The sequence below is a fragment of the Cnephaeus nilssonii genome (genome assembly GCF_951640355.1).
Source record: "Cnephaeus nilssonii genome assembly, chromosome: 9".
In the NCBI taxonomy this organism is placed as follows: domain Eukaryota; kingdom Metazoa; phylum Chordata; class Mammalia; order Chiroptera; family Vespertilionidae; genus Cnephaeus; species Cnephaeus nilssonii.
The window spans coordinates 91,736,798-91,751,131 of NC_137080.1; the positions used below are offsets into that span (position 1 = coordinate 91,736,798).

Here is a 14,334-nt window from a genome sequence, read left to right on the forward strand (position 1 = left end):
TGAAAGGTTCATAAAGTCAACTAGCTTGTTCAGGCATTACTTTCTCTGGAAGTAAGGGTAGGGGTGTGTGTGTGTGTGTGTGTGTGTGTGTGTGTGTGTGTGTGGTGTGTGTAGTTGTGAATGTGTGTCTGTGTGGTGTGGTGTGTATATGCGCGCGTGTAGGGTGGTGGTGGGCGGTCAGTCAGTTTCCTCCATCCCTTTCCTCCAGCCCCACAAAGGACTAGGGTCAGACACGTGGGCTGGCGTGAAGAGGCGGAGGTTACACTAAGGCGGAGGTGCAAATGGACGGGGGCGGGGCCTCATTTGCATGAACGGCTCGCAGCTACCAATCCAGACGAGCAGAACAAGAGCCCGCGCGCCTTTTGGGGGCGGACTGACAGCTCCGGGGCCCAATGGAAGGCGGGTCCTGCGAACGGCAGGGGCGGGACGGCGCCGGGCGCTGCCCGGGGGATTCGGGCCGGTTCGCGGGCGCTGCCAGTCTTGGGCGGCGGCGTCCGGCGCGCGGGCAGCCTGCTGGGCGGGCTGAGGGCAAACGGCGCGCGGGTGAGGCGGAACGAGACGGGGCCGACGAACTACCGCAGCGACAGGTATCGGCTCCACGGCCGCAGGGATCGGGCGGGCGGCCGCGGCGCCCCGGGAGCCGAATCCCCTCCTTCGCGGTCCAGCCGCGGCCGCGCCACCTCCCCGCCCCCTCACGCCTCACGCGGCTCCCCAAGCGGGGGGCGGTGCGTCCGAGCGAGCGGGGCCGGGGGAGCCTCGAGGCCAGCGCGGCGGAGGCCCCAGCCCCGTGGCGGGGCCCCTCTGCGCCCGCCCGGCCGCGGGGCCGGTGCTCCCTCCCGGAGGCGTGGAGCCGGGCGGCCGCGGGAGCCGCTCCCCGTCCCGCCGAGCTCCCTCTCGCGGAGGCGAGGCCGGTCGCGCCCGCTCGTCCTCACCGGCTTTTGTTTCCCGCCCGGGTTGACAGGTCCCGGCTCCGGCTCCCGTCGGCGGTCCCGACTCGCCCGAGGCCCGGCGCTCGTGACCGCGGCCGCCCGGAGCAGGCGGCGGGACCCGCGCAGAGGCGGGCGGCGCGCGAGCAGCAGCCGCCGCGGGCGAGAGAGAAACTTCGCCTGACGGGGCCCGGGCGGCGGGAGAAGTCCACCGGGGAGAGCCGTGCGCCGGGACGCCGAGGGCGCGATGGAGCCTCGCTCGTCCGGCGGGGCCCGTGGAGGGCGAGGATGGCGGAGCGGCCGGCTCTGCGCTCCTCGCTTTGGGTTTGCGCTCCCGGGCGGTGGGTGCGGATGCGCGCTCCCCGCCTCACCTGCCGCCCCGGGACGAAGGACGGGGACGCTTCCCGCTCTCAGCCGCCCCCGGAGGCGCCCGTGCGGCGCCCGTCCCAACAGGTGACTATTCCAGTGCCACCTGGAAGCCAGTTCCAAGTTGTTGTGGGGCTGGCTCCCCGTTCCTTTCGCTCCTGGGACCTTATAACGCCTTCCCCCTTATTGATGTTTAAAAAGGCTGTGCTGGCGATAGTGCAGGAGTCAACCCCAGTGTGGATTATTAAAAATAAAAATAGGGGCGTCGGCGTGAAGATGGACCCCTTTCGATTGATGAGCCTGGAGGAACATTTTAGTCTCATTGTAAAAAATCAGTTTCTGCACAGGTGGCGGAAGCAAAGCAAGGTACAAGTGGAAAGTGGAGACCGCAGAACTGCAGGTACCCTTCCTTCGGTGTGTTCAGGACAGCGTGTACTACGTTTGGCCGCCATTCAGTAAATTCTGCATGAAGCTGTTGGAGCTAGTGGTTTTGGATTTACTTTTCAGGAGTATGTTTTCCAGTGGAATAAGGCTTAGTATTGAATGGGAGCTTTCTTTGCCTCTCTGAGGGTAGACAGGAGTGTTTATTTTTATTGTCTTCTCATTTTGTTACATTGTGTACAAGGGAAAAGTTAAGGCAATATTTTGGTTTAGTGTTTTTAATATTCTACGGAGTTCTGCTACCCACCACCACCACCCCCAAGGGTTTTTACTTTAGAGAATTATGGTAGCTTTTTCTTTTTCTGTTTAAATAAAAATTCTAGATAGACTTAAAAATTATTCTTATGGGAAATTTTTATTTCGCATACCTTTACTTAGCATTTTCTGTTTGTCTCTTTCCAACTGACCTCCATTTAACAATCTACAATTATGGCCCTACCCAATTTAGGACATCTACAGAAAAAATACATTAAAAATAATGAATAATTATTATTTTTAAAATACATATTTTAAATGAGAATTATTAATAACATTCATTTGTGAGAAACATGATTTAGTTTACTCATTTGTTTCTAATGTGCCTTGTTTTATGTCTCTCTTGGATATGATTTATACTTGAGATGTAAGTTTAACTTCTTAGAACAAAGTTATAATTTTTATTTAATTATGTTATCTTACTAGTGTCTCATTGTATGGTAATTTTACTTAGCTAATTAGTAACACTCTTTAAAGCTGAGCTCTAACCAACAGACTAGTTGTGACTATTTGGGATTTTAAAAAAATAATCAAAAATGGTCTTTGTGAAATGTTTTATTTTTCTAGAACAGGCTTACATGTTATGAGGTCTTTTGTCTTTTCCAACATTTTACAAAACAAGCATGTTTCTGAATAATTTTTTTCTTTGGGGAAATTTGGGGTGAATGTCTTTTGTAAAACATAATTTTAACCAGTTCAACACGAAGAACTTAAAAAATATTGGATTAGATGACTAATTAAATCTTAAAATTTCTGCTTATTCTTGGATTGGAAAAGAATACATATCTTGGGTTATTTTTAGTTTCCTAAAGGTTTCTTAGCTTAAGAGGAATCAGACTACAGAAGAAAGAACATCCTTTTCTATAGCTGTAGAAGTTGTTATTATTAAAAGCTGGGTTGTCTTTTTGATTGAACAGTGGGTCGTCGTCTTCAGGTAGTGTTTTATTTTCAATATAAAGTAGTAAGGAATCACATAAGATTAGGGAATAGTTCAACTACACTGGGTAATTAGAAATTTTACAATCTTTATTCTATGATAGTGTTTATGCCACATATAAATTAAAATTATAGTTTTATTTACACCAAATCATACTTTAGGAACTTTATTAAAGTGTCTTATAATTAAAAGCTCATTTTCAGTTTTTAGATATTTTAATTACTGATTTTTGTCCATTTTAACTTGTGGTAGACCGTATCATAAAATTATCAACCACATTTCAGTTTCAAAATTAAGCGTAAGTTGAATTCTCACATCTACACAGTAAATATTGGGAGTGTTTGTAAGTCATTTGCCTTCAGGTGTGGCTTCTTTTGAGTTTGGGGGTGGGCAAATAATTTTAAATGAATAAAATGACAAAAAAATAAGGACATGTTAAAACAGCTAAATTCAAGGCTAACTCAAATGACACTGTTAGACATTAATACTGCTTTATTTAACAGTAACATGCATAATATACCTGGCATTAGGAATAGCCACTATAGGCCTTTAATATAAGGTGGGGCAAAGTGGGTTTACACTTGTGAGTACCCAAAACAGTTGATTCTTGTAATATTATTTATTAATTATTGTATTATTTCCATACGAACAACTGTAAAGCTACTTTTGCCCCACCCTGTATAATCATCACAATTCCTAAAGAAGAACCTGTATTATACATATTTTGGCATACTAAATTCTATAATTATTTAATGCTATAATTTTTAAACTATTTGAGCTTTCTAACCTAGCTGATTAATAATTAGATTTTGTTTTTTCATTATTTTACATTTCTGAATTTTCTATAGTGCATTTTTAATTTCTGACATTAATCTCTCAAAGTGTAAAGAAAATTAAATCTACACTCATCAGAAACTGGGTGGACATTGGTATATAAATCACGTAACTATTGATTTAAAAACAATAGCCACTTAAGTGTGATTTAATTTGCAAAGAAGATGTTCATTTATTGTATAAAAGAGACTTCTGCCAATGAGACAGGTTAGCATACTTTATAGTAGGACTTTATGTAGCCTTGTCTCCTTAATCTCTGTAGCTCACAGGTTATTAAGGATATTTTAGCAGTATTTGAAACACTGAAATTCAAGTACTGACAATAATTTGTACCTTACAGTTTGTTATGATGAGAATTGACCTACACTCTGCTGAAACTTAAACATGTAAGACCATAGTCCTCAAAGGGGCAAGTTCATTTTATGCTTTATTTAGTATTTAATTCTAGTCTTCTGGAAAACATCTGGTTAATGAGACAGAAGAATCATCAGAAGGAATATAGGGTCTACACATTTGTTATACCTGTGTTCTACCCTTGGTCTGGAAGAAAAACACTTCAAAAATAAGAATAAAATTTTATTTTAATTCAAACAATCAGACAAAAGATATTGAAAGTAAGTTGGGAATTGTAGCTGTTTGGAGCTGCTATCATTTATGTAATAGTTAATCAAGGTTGTTTTCTTTTAGAAAGAGGTACAATTATTAGGAAAATGAAAATGATGTATTTTCAGAGTAAAATAATGGGTTTTTAAGTAAACAGTTACACATCTGTGAAAGTTAGGGAACATCCAAATACTAAAAATGTTTTTTTAAGATAAAAAATGTAGTACATTTAAATTGTTTGTTCTTGAAATTGCTCATGTTTTGGAAGGAGGAATAAAGATGAAGAAAGATCAAAGACTAGAAGAGGGTTCTTTTCCCTTTTGTAGTTGGAGGGGAGGGGAGCAGGCAGTGGTTAATTCTAGAACCATTTGTAATATTCTGCCTCCATCTTGGCATTTATAGATGATGTTAAATGAGGAGCCCCTCCTAGTGCCTTGAAAATGACCATTTGATTGTCAAAAGCAGGGTTGGAAATTTCAGTTTGATCTCTTCAGAAATAAGATTTGTGCATATGTTTCTTTCCTGCCTCTGGAAATTAAAGAACCTCCTTTTCTGTCATCTGAAAATTACATAGTGGAATTTGAAAGTCGAAATGTCTCTATCACAGACTTAAGGCTACAGTGAATTACTTTTAGGAATGGAGAAAATATATTTTGAATGAGGATAAAATAGTCTTTACTCATGTTAAATATTAACCGATGGAATTATTTCCATGTTTAACTTTTAAAAAAGGCAAGACAAAATAAAATCTTATAATCTTAACACATTTTAGGTTTTGCCTCTACCTTAAAAATTATTACATGATGGATGATAACATTTAATGTTTTGAAATTCTAGTTTGGGAAGGAGATTTGTTATGAGAAGTTTATTATTTCATTGAAGCAAAACGGTAATTTACATGGAGAGAAATTTGTTTCTTTTGAATTACTCTTAAGTCAATACATAATACTTATTAAGAAAAATTGAGATGGTCATCTTTCCCATCTTAGATTTTCACTTTATAAATTATTTTAATGAATCTTTGTTGGTCTTGGATGGACTTCTTAGAATCTACTTATTTACATACATATGTTTATGGGTGTGTGTGCAGTTGACCCTTGAGCAAGGCATGATAGGGGTGTTGCCCCCCTGCTCCCCAAGCTGAAAATCCAAGTATATCTTCTGACTCCTCCAAAACTTAACTATAGTCGGCCCTTCATATCCATGGATTTAACCAATTGCGACCCAAAAAGATATTTTCTTAAAAACACACACACAAACTTTTATTGATTTCAGAGAGGAAAGGAGAGGGGGAGAGAGAAATAGAAACATCACTTATGAGAGAGAACCATTCATCAGCTGCCTTCTGCATGTCCCCCACTGGGGATCGAGTCTGCAACCCACACACCGTGACCACCTGGTTCATAGGTCGATGCTCAATCATTGAGCCACACCGGCTGGGCCAAAAAGGTTATTTTCAATCTGTGGTGAGTAATCTGCTTTATGGAGAGCCAGCTGTACTCATAGCTTGACTTTGCCTTACTGATAACATAAACAGTTTATTAACATTTTCTATGGTTTGTATTATATACTGTGTTCTGTAATAGAGTAAGCTAGAGAAAATCAGAAGGAAGAGTAAACACATTTACTCTATTTATTGAAAAAAAATCCATGTGTCAGTGGACCAGCATAGTTCACACCTGTGTTGTTCAAAGGTCATCTGTATATACATACATACAGGTAGATAGATACACAGGTAGGTAGGTAAATTTTCTATTTTTTTTTTTTGCATTTTATATATGTAACTATATAAATCAATCCATTTATCTATACTATATGACTTCCCAGGATAATTTATATGTGAAACCTCCCTCCCTTTTTAAGTCCTCACCCCAGGATATTTTTTTCATTGAATTTTAGACAGAGTGGAAGGGAGGGAGGAGAGGTGTGTGTGTGGGGAGAGAGAGACAGAGAGACAGAGAGAGACAGAGACATCGATGTGAGAGAGTTACATTGATTGGTTGCCTCCTGCTGATGCCCAAACTGGGCTGTGATCAAACTACCACCGAGGTATGTGCCCTTTACTGGGAATTGAACCTGCATCCCTTTTGTCCGTCTGTGGGCTGCTACTCTTAACCACTGAGCCAAAACGGCCAGGGCAACCTCCCCATTTTAAAAAAATACATTTTTTATTGATTTCAGAGAGGAAGGGGGGGGGGGGAGAGAGGGAGGGAGGGAGGGAGAGAGAGAAATATCAGTGATAGAGAATCACTGATTGGCTGCCTCCTGCATGACCCACACGGGGATCAAGCCCGCAACACAGGCATGTGCCCTGACTGGGAATCAAACCGTGATCTCCTGGTTCATAGGTCAATGCTCAACCACTGAACCACAATGGCCAGGCCCCCCTTCTTAAATGAAATCCTGTACCAAGAGGAATAAAGTACATGTCCACAAAAAACTGATCCAAAATGTTCATAGCAGCTTTTTTCATAATAGGAATGAACACAACAATATGTATGAATCTCAGTAATAGTATTCAGAGCAAGGGAAGCCAGGCATATGAATGTAGCAAATGATGCTGTTTATAAAAAATATATTTCTATGGTGATAGAAATCAGGTCAGTGGTGTGGTTCACTTATTTAAATTCTTCCCTTTTTGCATCTACATAAGAAAGTTATTTTGTTACTTACTAAATTGGAAGATGTTTGATAATGGTTTTTAATTAATTAACATTTTAAAAAATCCTCACCTGAGGACATATTTTCATTCATTTTAGAGAGAGGGGAATGGAGAGAAAGAGAGAGAGAAACATTGAGGTGAGAGAGAACATCAATTGGTTGCCCCCTGCATGCTCCTTGACCAGGGATGCAACCCGCAACCTTTTGGTGTACTGGACAGCACTTAAGGAGCTGAGCCACACTGATTAGGGTTCAACAAGTTAATCATTGATGCTGGGGATAAACATCTATTTTGACTAACCAAAATTATACATTTATGTGGCTTATATATATTTTTATCAACAAAAATATGTTAATTGAAGAGAAAAATGTCAAATGTCCAACATCAGCCAACATGGATAAAAGGACTAACTTTTTTCAGTTAAATGAATATATTCATATATTCATGTTCCTCTGAAATGATAGACAGGGCCTTTTTGCCCTTTCTTACCCACTAATGACTTTCTGTCAATTCATAGCCTGGCAAAGAAAGATTGATTTTTTAGCTTTCATTTAGAATAAATTAGTCCAAATATTCTATATCTATAGAATAAAGTACTAGTCATTTGGAAAGTTAGATTGTCTTCAAAGTATAGTTTCTTGAGGAATGCTGTTATCTACATGTTTTTCTGTTATCTTCTCTTTCTCTAAAAACTCAGTCATTGCCATGCTTTGTTAGGTCTCAAATCTATACCTTCTGTCTAAACTTCAGGCCTTCCAAATTTGAGGCCCAGATTTTCACCTATGTCTTGAAACTAAATATACTTAAATACCATCTCTAGCAGCTGGACATCCAACACCCCTCCCCCCAGTGAAATGCCCCCCTTCCCTTCCTGATTTTCCTCTTTAGCTGTTAATGACTCCATTGTTCTTACTGGTCATTTGTTACTCTTCCTTTACTTCTTAAGCTCAATGAGTCACTAATTCACTCCTCCCCCCACCCAACTTTAAAATGTCTCTTTGTATCTTTTAGTTTTTTATTTTATTTATTTAATTATTTTTAAAATTGATTTCAGAGAGAGGGAGTGACAGATAGAAACATCAATGATGAGAGAGAATCAACCCCACCCCACCCCCCCCCACACACACACACAACCACAACTGCTATACCTAGATATCTACCAACATGTGGATAGCATACACAGTGTGGATAAACTTGAGGAAGGGATGATTCATGTCCTGGGTGGGATGGAGCGGATGGTGTGCAGTTTAAAACCTATGAATTGTTTGTTTCTGGAACTTTCCATTTACTGGGGTAACTGAAACCACAGAAAGTGAGACCGTGGATAAAGGGGTACTATTGTAGCTGATTTCCAAGTCACTCAGCTTAAATAATCTGGTGAATGGTGACTGGCAGTTTATCAAGGAATAGAAGCAGCAGACTTTTCATAGACCATAGAAATGACCCAGGATGAGTTCCTTCTGGCCCAGAATATCTGCAAGTACTTTGCAGTAGGGGGAAATACTGAGAATATATAGGACTTCCTAGTGTTTTTGTAGGACTTCCTAGTGTTTTCATGGCTAAAAGAACAGGTGTGTAGGTTTACCTTAAAACTGTTCTCCTATCCCTTGTCCCATTATTTCCTGGCCAAGATAGTTCCCATCAAAAAGCCACCTTTGCTGAAAGTGACATGATACTCTATTTTATTACTCTCCCCCTTCTTAAATATGTTTTTTTTTAAATTTGTTTTTACTAATTTCAGAGAGAAGAAGGGATAGGGAGAGCGAGAGAAACATCGATGAGAAACATCAACTATCTGCCTCCTGCATCCCCCCTATTGGTGATCGAGCCAGAACCCCGGCATGTGCTCTCACTGGGAATTGAACTGGTGACCTCCTGGTGCATGGGCCCGTGCTCAACCAATTGCGCCACACATTATTTGTTTTGTTAATCTTCATCCAAGGGTTTCTTTTCCATTGCTTTCCAGAGAGAGAGTGGAAGGAAGGGAGAAAGGGGGAGAGAAAGGAAGAAACATAGATGTGAGAGAGACTCACAGATTGCTTGCCTCCCACACAAGCCCCAACCCAGAGCAGGGAGGGAAACTGCAGCCAAGATACATGCCCTTGACCGAGAATCGAACCCGTGATCCTTCTAAGCTACACTGGCCAGGGCTTTCCCCTTTCTTTACAGGCTCCTGGAATCAACATCCTATATAATAAAAGCTTCATATGCAAATTGTCCCCTCAACCCGGAGTTCGACTGCTCGCTATGACATGCGCTGACCACCAGGGGGCGGTGTGGAATGTGGTGGGCATCAGCGATGCAGCACTGGCAGCAGGTGGCAGTGGAGGCGCTGCTGGCCCCGATGGGCCCCGACGGGCCCCGACGAGAGCGGGACCATGGCGGGATGGTGGAGCAGGTGAGCGGGTGGTGCCAGGCCAAGGCGGGTGCGAGTGGGGCCCGATTGCCCAGCCAATCACTCGCAGATGGCGACCAGCGGCGGGGGGTGGGGCCGATGCCTGTCTCCCAGGCGCTGAGGGAGCCAGGCGGGGCCCGATAACTCAGGCGGAAGGGGGAACCTGGGGGCCCAGGTGCTGCCCAGGGCCCAGAAGTCAGCTGGGACCTGCCCTTCTGTGCCAGATGCTTGTGCTTTGATCACTGGCCAGGCCTAGGGACCATACCTGAGCATGAATTTCGTGCACCGGGCCTCTAGTATGTCAGAAAGATAGGAGACAGGTTATTTGGGAGGATATGAAATAGAAAAGGGAAAATAAGTAATACCCATTGTACTTTCATTAGCAGTCATCCAGCCTCCAGGGCTTTGGGGCCTGATTCCTTTCCAGAAGGATTATAGTTTACTAGTATGTACTTGGCTTCCTTTTGGTACTTGGCTTCCTTTTGGTCATTTTATGGAGATCTTTCATCTTTCTGCTCTTCTGGGAAATGTTTGCATTTCTTAACTGGTAGGAATCTTAATTTAAGATTACTGACTTTGGGAATAATATAATTATCCCAATTTAAGATTACTGACTTTGGGAATAATATAATTATCTTATTGTTTTAGTTAAACCAGAATATCTTATTATTTTCTCCAATAGGAACTAGGAATAATATGGGGATTCTGAGATGCTTATGCAGAAATTATTTTAATGGTTAAGAGTGGAAAAGGGAAGAGAAAGATACACTATTTTTCGGAAGCCTAATGTGGTAGGCATGGACACTGGGAAGAGATTCAGGAGTGTTGCTACTAAGTTCCTATCTGATCTTGGGCAAGTTAAAGTTATTTAACCTTTCTGAGACTTGTTTTAATTGTAAAATGAGTGGGTTGGATCAGATAGTATTTTAAGGTCTTTTTGTAGCTCTGAAATTCTAAAATGAGTGTTTTCTCAGGGGGAAAAAAAACCTCCTCTAGTGTTCATAATTAATGGTTTTTCAGTGGCTGTTTTATGTACATATTTTTTTGGTTGTTTCCACTACAGTTTAGGAAAAGAAATAATTAAAGGAGTCAGCATTCAAAAAATTGATTAAATTTTAGAGTTTTCATTTATGTGTCTGCACTGAATTTATTCTGAACTCTTACTTTCACCTATTTGTGTCCATTTTCCTGCCTTTATCACTTTTTTATTTTATTGTCTTTGCTTTACAGACTAACTTTCATATCCCTCTTTTCATTGCTTCTCCTTACCATTGTTTTTTTTTCTTTCTTTCTTTTTTCTAGCTGGCTTTCATTGCCCATATTTCATATGGGCATGGAATTCATCCTTTAGATCCTTGAGTCTGATCTATCACTAAATTAAATTTAGACATCGAAATGGTTGTTAGGATTAACGGAACCTTTCTACTCTAATATAGAAACTGGAGAGCTGAATCCTAGGGTAAATGAAGTGGGAGAGCTGAAGAGAGAAGAAATAGTGTGCAAAAGCGTTTCCAAGAATTTTTGGATTTCTTTTTCACTTAAAAGTTAAAATATATAAGTTTTGATAATGGTGACTCTGCCAGTGATATCAAAGTTCAGTCTAGAAGTCTTAATGGGTTGTGAGTTTCTTGAGGGTAACAGCTGTAACTCTTAATTCTGAATCCTTAATGTTCAGTATAGTGCTGCAGAGTAAGAGCAAGTTGGGACTGATTCTTCAAGGTGTTTTGTGGTTGGCTGGAGATTAAGAGTATGGCATAGACTCTTAGTAAGACTGTTACTACCACTCTCTGATATTTGGGCAAGCTAGTTGGCTTTTCTAAGCCTCAGTTTCCTCCTCTATAATACTGGAGAGGGGACAGTGTTAATTCCTACCACAGGGTTGTTGTGAGGATTAAATGAGATAATACATATAAAGTAGTTAACCTGGAGCCTGGTATATATCTTCGAGCTATAAGTATTAAATGCTATCATAGTTTTATTAATAAGCACTTCAGTGCCCAAATTGTAAGTTCTTTTATGCTCTAAATAGTGTTACATAATAAATAAGACAAGATCCTGTTTTTAGAAAAGATAGAACATATGCACAAAAGATAAATAACAGGCTAGGTCCCATGGTAAATGGCAAATTAGTGGTTTACTTAAAGATTCAAGAGGCAGGAATAATTGCTAAGCAGATGAGAACTTCAAGAAGGTGTCAGGGCCCTGGCCAGTGGCTCAGTTGGTTGGAGCATTACCCAATGCATCAAAAGGTCATGGGTTCCATTCCTGGTCAGGGCACACAAAAAACACACACACAAAAAAACAAAAAAGAAGGTGTCAGAACTTGATTACCCTGAGCTTAGAAGGACTAGTTGGCAAATTAAGAGGATAGGCTCCTTGGAGCCAGACTACCTGTGTTGGAATCCTGCTCTGCTACTGTGTAATCATAAACAATATATTTACTCTCCCTCCTAGGATTGTTGAGGTAATTAAATAAGTGATTACCTGTCAAGCACTTAGAATGTGCCTCAAACATGGTTAGAGTATGATAAACTATTATTATAAGGTGAGAGAAGGGAAAATGCATTTCAGATAGAACATTGAGTGATAATGAAGGGGAGATAATCCTTGATTTGTTGAAATGATGAAGCAAAATTGGCTGGAGGGAATAACCTGTTGGAAAATAGTAGGTAATGGTGTCAGGGCAGAATTATGAATGATTAAGCCAGCAAGTATGACATCTTTCCCTATGTACTGAAGGATCTTGGGAAGATTTCTTGGATGATTTGTGAAGTATTCTTGTGTTATAGATAACATTTCTAAGTCTGCAACTCTAGCATTTCTTACTATTTCACCTAACTTCAATATAACTGAAATTTCTATTCAAACTAATTTTGACAATGAAGCTCCTGATCTTTCCTGAACTGTTATGCCTCTTTGTCCATTTCTTTTTTTTTTTTTTTTTAATGTTTTTGTTTGTTTGCTTACTTTTTAAATCCTCACCCGAGGGTATTTTCCAGTTGATTTTTAGAGAGTTCAAGAGAGAGGGGAGAGACGGAGAGAAATACTGATGTGAGAGAAACACATCAATTGATTGCCTCCTGCATGGGCCGGACCAGGACCTGTTCAGGGGAGGAGCCTGCAACCGAAGTACTGCCCTTCTGCAGAATCAAACTCTCGAGTCCATAGGCCAAGGCTCTATCCATGAGACAAACCGAGTAGGGCTAATTTGTCCATTTCTTTTTGTAAACGGGTCCATTTTTCCCCTCAAGTTTAGTGGGTTGTTTCTACTACTGTTTTCCTTTCTGTCCTTGAAAACCCCAGACTGGATCTTAAATCACCAAAGCCATAAAGTGGGAAGGGCCAGGTAGAGGAAGGTTGGGAAATACCCTCTAGTGCAGCCCTCTTGTTTATAGGTGAGGATCTTGAGGTCCAGAGGAAGGAAAGTCAGGTGGTCAAGATCCACAGCTAATTAGTAAGCAGGCCTGTATTTTCCTGAGCTAAATAAAGGCTGTTTTTTAATGTCATCCTAGTGTGATTCTCAACCATCTGAATTATAGTAGTACTATCAATAATTTTTCTACTAATGTTATTAAACACCAAGATAAAAAGTAATTTTACCACCATTAATAATGTGATAACAACTCACTCTTCTTAACGAGAAACCCATGATTACATTTTTTGGACGAGCATTACTGTTGTTAAAGTAACATTTAAAACCAAGACTCCAAAATCTGCTTTAAGAAGAAAGGGTTTTGCCGAAACCGGTTTGGCTCAGTGGATAGAGTGTCAGCCTGCGGACTGAAGGGTCCCATGTTCGATTCCGGTCCAGGGCATGTAACTTGGTTGTGAGCACATCCCCAGTAGGGGGTGTGCAGGAGGCAGCTGATCGATGTTTCTCTCTCATCGATGTTTCTAACTCTCTATCCCTCTCCCTTCCTCTCTGTAAAAAATCAATAAAATATATTTAAAAAAAAAAAAAAGAAAGGGTTTTTTCTTTCATTTTTAGAGTTGTAAATTATAAATGTACGGTCGTAGTGTCATACATAAACAGCATTCTCAAAGTGGGCATTTTGTTTCTATTATGGCTCTTTTACAAAGTGATTTACAGGACAGTAAGATTAGCATTAAAAATTTGGGAATGAGCCCTGGCTGGTGTGGCTCAGTTAGTTGGATCATCTTCCCATGGACCAGAAGATAGCGGGTTTGAGTCACGGGGCAGAAAGCCAGTTTTCGGGTTCAATCCCTGGTTGGAGTACATGCAAGAGGCACATCGATGTTTCTTCCTCTCTTTCTCTCTCTCTCTCTCTCCCCTCCTCCTCCTCCTCCTCCTCCTCCTCCTCCTCCTCCTCCTCCTCCTCCTCCCCACTCCCCTCTCTCTTCCTCCCTCTAAAGTAAAACAAAAAAAAATTTTTTTAATTGGGAATGATTTTACTTCCACCTCACAATCCCCAACCCTGTACTTCTATTACAGTAATTTCTAAGTTTTCATCTTCTTTATTCAGTCTTTTACACTTAAATATATGCCACACATAATGGTGAGAAACTTATTTAAGACTTATTGCCTTCTACATTGTTTTCCTACCTAGATGCAATGTGATAGAGTATCTTAGAAGCTCTAAGCTTAGGGTCTGTTACTCTGGTTGCTCAGTAAATATTCCCTTTTTACAGAGCAGGTAGTTTTTTCTCATATATAGGTAATGTCAGTTCCTAATCACCAAATCACTATAACAACATTTTTATTCCTTTGAAATGTATTGTTTTAATCCTGGCAAGATGCCCTCCCTACATTTTGAAAATTTGTGTGTTGTATAAGTGTTTTTAGTCAAATTAAGCATAATTTTATTATGAAATAATTTTGCAACTGGTAATCACGTTCTATATTCTTTCCCGTGATTAAAGAAGGAAAAGTGGCATGGATTACATAAAGATGCTC

The 14,334-nt window shown here is 40.9% G+C and overlaps 1 protein-coding gene across 4 annotated transcripts in view; it reads left to right on the forward strand.

The window, feature by feature from the left end:
• Positions 1 to 452: 452 nt before the first annotated feature.
• Positions 453 to 14,334, forward strand: part of FKBP5 (FKBP prolyl isomerase 5) — a 116,368-nt gene continuing 102,486 nt past the window's right edge. The window contains exons 1-2 of one of the 4 annotated variants that reach the window (XM_079781539.1): positions 478 to 587; positions 9,194 to 9,422. The gene's annotated coding sequence lies outside the window, so the exon portion shown is untranslated. Of the gene's footprint in view, positions 588 to 6,592; positions 9,423 to 14,334 lie in introns of those variants that run through there. The other 3 variants (XM_079781538.1, XM_079781536.1, XM_079781537.1) reach the window with 3 other exon arrangements.